The following is a 3,867-nucleotide window of genomic DNA, read 5'->3' on the forward strand; positions in this document are numbered from 1 at the left end:
GCATCATTTAATCTCGTTACTTTAAATATGTGCATAATTTTTGTTCGCATTTCAATTTGACGCAGTTAGAAGCTAAAAATCTCGCTTTATCGAAAAAATAAAAATTCTTTTGACTAAAGAACAAAATCTTGGATGAAGTAGAAGAGAATCAGAAGGAAATTACAATATTTTAAAACGTATTTAATCACTTTCCTTCATATGCGTTATTTATTACATCAAAATCTCCATGTTGAAAATGACATGAAAGTTTCAGAAGTTAAAGTAACCATAGCAGGATGCATTTCTTTTCCCTTAAAAAAGCCAGAAAATTTAAAAAATGACGGAATACGAAAAACAAATATGATATATATGCAAATTAATTTTAAATAACTTAAGAATGAAATCATAGTTAGATATTGAATTGCGCGCGGAGAAAAAAGTATGGTGAAAACTAACGGAATATTGTAAAATTTACCCAGCTCTTTGGAAACACCAAAAGCTTGGTAATTTTTGATGTAGATAATGATTTTAAATAAATAAAATATGATTTTATAATATGCTATAAAATTTTGTAAATGTGGTTAAATTTGATAATTTTGTCATCGATACCTTAGAGCATGACATAAAAAACCCTTTATTCGGTTAAATTTACTTTTCAGTTATGTATTTTTTACTAAATGATAGTCAATAAGAATTATAATTTTGTAAAACCGAATTTCCGCTAAATCGTGAACGGAAAAATGACCAAATGAGTGATTCAAATATCGTATATTTTGGTTTTATTACTAGAATATTTCTTCTTTTTACCAGATCATTACTATACAGTACGGTAATTTTACCAAAAGTGAGCGTAAAGCATTTTTAAGCCAAAGCGGAAAATTTGATCATTTTCGACATCTGATTTAGACCAAACAGTTATAACAAACTAAATGTTTAAAAATACCTTTCGATGAAGAATTCTATGCTTTTTCGTTTTAAAAATTTCAAAATTTTGTATACGAGGCATCATTTAGATGTTATAAGGCAGAAACTGTAAAAAAAAAAAAGAAGAAGAAAAAGACGAAAATTTCACAGTTTTTTGCCATTTTAAAGTTTAGTTCACACCAGTCTCATGTATCACATCAGAAAAAGTCTCGTATGGATGGTGTTTTCAATAGAAATGTAAACAATAACAATCTCGAACTTTGGACCTACTCTAGTTCCGGTTAAAAAGTTTGCAGCTGCTTACTACATGTTATTCTGATAGGCGATGTTTTCAAACGGATAATTTTGTTTTCAATAAAAGAAATAAACTAGATAATTTCTGAGCTCAAATCTGCCGTATTTCATAAGATATTAATGTTATTATGTAATTCTGGGGAGTTTGGAGTGAAAATTTGTTTTAGTTATTTTGTTATTTATTATTAAAAAAGGTGACATGGTTGCTAGATTTTGAATAACTCGCTTTTTTGGCAGTCTTGATTTGGCCTCTTTCCATTTGTTTATTACTGTTTGTTCGTGTTGCAAGCTGTGCACCATCTTACGTTAGTGTTAACACTTTTAGTATTGTAAACACAAGTATTGTTAGCATTGTAAACATGAGTAATAAGTAATCAAATGCATTGTTTGCAAGAATCTCAAAACACAATGATGCCAAATGGCTTTAAAATACAACTGAAACAGTAACCCGGAAATTTAGGCAGTCCCGAGCTTGCAGCGCTCCCTAGTGTAGAAAACACCATCCATATAAACTCATATCTGAGATGCCCTAAGTAAAATACAACCCTTTCCAGCTTTCTGGGAAATGTGCAGAGTATAATTTAGGTAGTTTTCCGATTAATATTTGAGAAATGAAATAATTTTTGGGCTCTCTAACGGTTTGTCCTAGTTGATTTGTGGAATTACTAGTTAATCAGTAGAATAATTTATTTCTAAAATTTATAGTAGTAACATATATTTTATTTGTTCTGATTCAATTCATTTTTAAAAAAAAGTTTTTGAAAAATTTTTAGATTTTATTTTACACTTTTTTTTAAAAAAGTACATGAAGTTTAAATTTCAGAATTATTTTTGAACACTCATAACAAAAAATACCTAAGATAAGGTGTGTGAAAAAAAATAATTTTGAAAATTTTTGCTCGAAACTAATTTAAAAAAAAAGGCATCTCTATATATTTAGAACTTGTCGCATAGACTAAACATAGTACACATAGTCATGGTTTTTTAAAAGTTCCTTCGCCAAGGAAAATAAAAATAGTCATTGCTTAAGTGTCTTTCACTCTAAACAAAGCTATACTATTAAACTATATATCTATCTTTTAAGCTATCTTTAAAAAAACTTTCTAGCACTAATATCTTTCTACAGGGTACTTTTATTTATTACAAACATACAGGTACATGTTACTAATTTAAAATAGCAAATGCGCTGTGTTTACAAAAGAAAAAAAAACTATATAGTTTTTTTTTAAATTGAACATGTAATTATTTTTTATTCTAATATTATGGGTGATATTCTAGCCTTTTATTGACGGNGGGGGACGCACGAATGATTTCCTTCTTCTCATTTTAAGATGATTTAATAATTGTGGATCAAGAAGCAGTTCGATTGTTTTAGAGTTCCCCCTCCTCCCTCTCCGCGTTATGTTCCGGTAAAAAATTTTTACCACTGGAACATTGAATATAATGAATTATTATGTGGAATATATTCAAAGCATTGCAAAAAGATATTAAAGAATGCCATTTGTTTCGAACGTATTTTACATACAATCTTCAAACCGGTCTCTCCGTTTAAATGTTCCGAATCTAGCATGTAACGGGAAAGAAAAACGTTTCTACCGCGCACCGCCCTTTCTTCTATGGATGGTAAAAACTAGATAGAGAAATGAAGCTCTTCTTATCCGATTACAGCCTTTGACTTAACTTGCAACTCCTGATCGCGCCCTTGTAGCGCAGTGGATAGCGCGTTGGACTTCTAATCCAAAGGTCCCGGGTTCGAATCCCGGCAAGGGTGATTGCTTGTGGAATAGCATAATTTTTTTATAGCCTATAGGTATTGATAAAAAAATCACTTTAAGATGGTAGCAATAATTAAAGAGGCTTTAAATAAATATAATTTTAAGTTTTTATTTTATTGAATTATTTTATGCGATTTAATTTTATTGTACATTTATTTGTAAAATTCGTTTTTTGTACAGTTTTTAAAAAAAATAAATAATAATTTTGAATTCTTAACTCTAGAAAGACTGAAACTTAGTATATTTCTATAATGCCCAAAAGCAATCAAAATGTGAAGGAGTGTGAAGGATAATGTGTAAATTTTTTTTTTTTAAAATTTAATGTTTAATATTTTTTTATATTATTTATGGTTATATAACGGATTATTATTAAATATTAACAATAAAAAAAAAATATGTTGTACAAAAAATCACAAAATTCTAAGAAATTGTGTCATTATATACATCATTGTTTTTCTAACAGAAATTAAAAAGTAGACAAAATGATAATCTAGTGTTAATTAAGAATTATCCAATTTATATAATATACTCATTATTATTCCGATTATTTCACTTTTTGAAAAGTAGCCACATGTTTTCAAAAGTGGTCATTATTAAAAATTTTATTACTGACCTCTGGCCGGTAACAAAATTTCTTAATTTTGTTCTATACTTGCTGCAGTCGGTAATTTGAGTTATAGTTAACGTTATAGAGGTAATTTGAATTCTTAGCTTCGTGTGGTTTTTGATACTCAAAAGCATTGACTTATTAAAGCAAAATTTCAATCTTCTTTAAAGTTGCTTAAAAAACTACTATGAATATTTTGCAAAGTTTTACTAATTGAATGTAGAATGGTTAAAATAAAACTTGGCTATGAAATGAAGACATCTGTTAATCGTGGACTTTATAATAAGT

General features: G+C 28.2%; 1 non-coding gene across 1 annotated transcript; it reads left to right on the forward strand.

Annotated features, from left to right (window-relative positions):
• Positions 1-2,895: 2,895 nt before the first annotated feature.
• Positions 2,896-2,968, forward strand: TRNAR-UCU (transfer RNA arginine (anticodon UCU)). The gene has a single exon. It is a non-coding gene; the product is annotated as a tRNA-Arg (tRNA).
• Positions 2,969-3,867: the final 899 nt, after the last annotated feature.

The sequence above is a fragment of the Parasteatoda tepidariorum genome, chromosome 1, assembly GCF_043381705.1.
Source record: "Parasteatoda tepidariorum isolate YZ-2023 chromosome 1, CAS_Ptep_4.0, whole genome shotgun sequence".
NCBI lineage: Eukaryota > Metazoa > Arthropoda > Arachnida > Araneae > Theridiidae > Parasteatoda > Parasteatoda tepidariorum.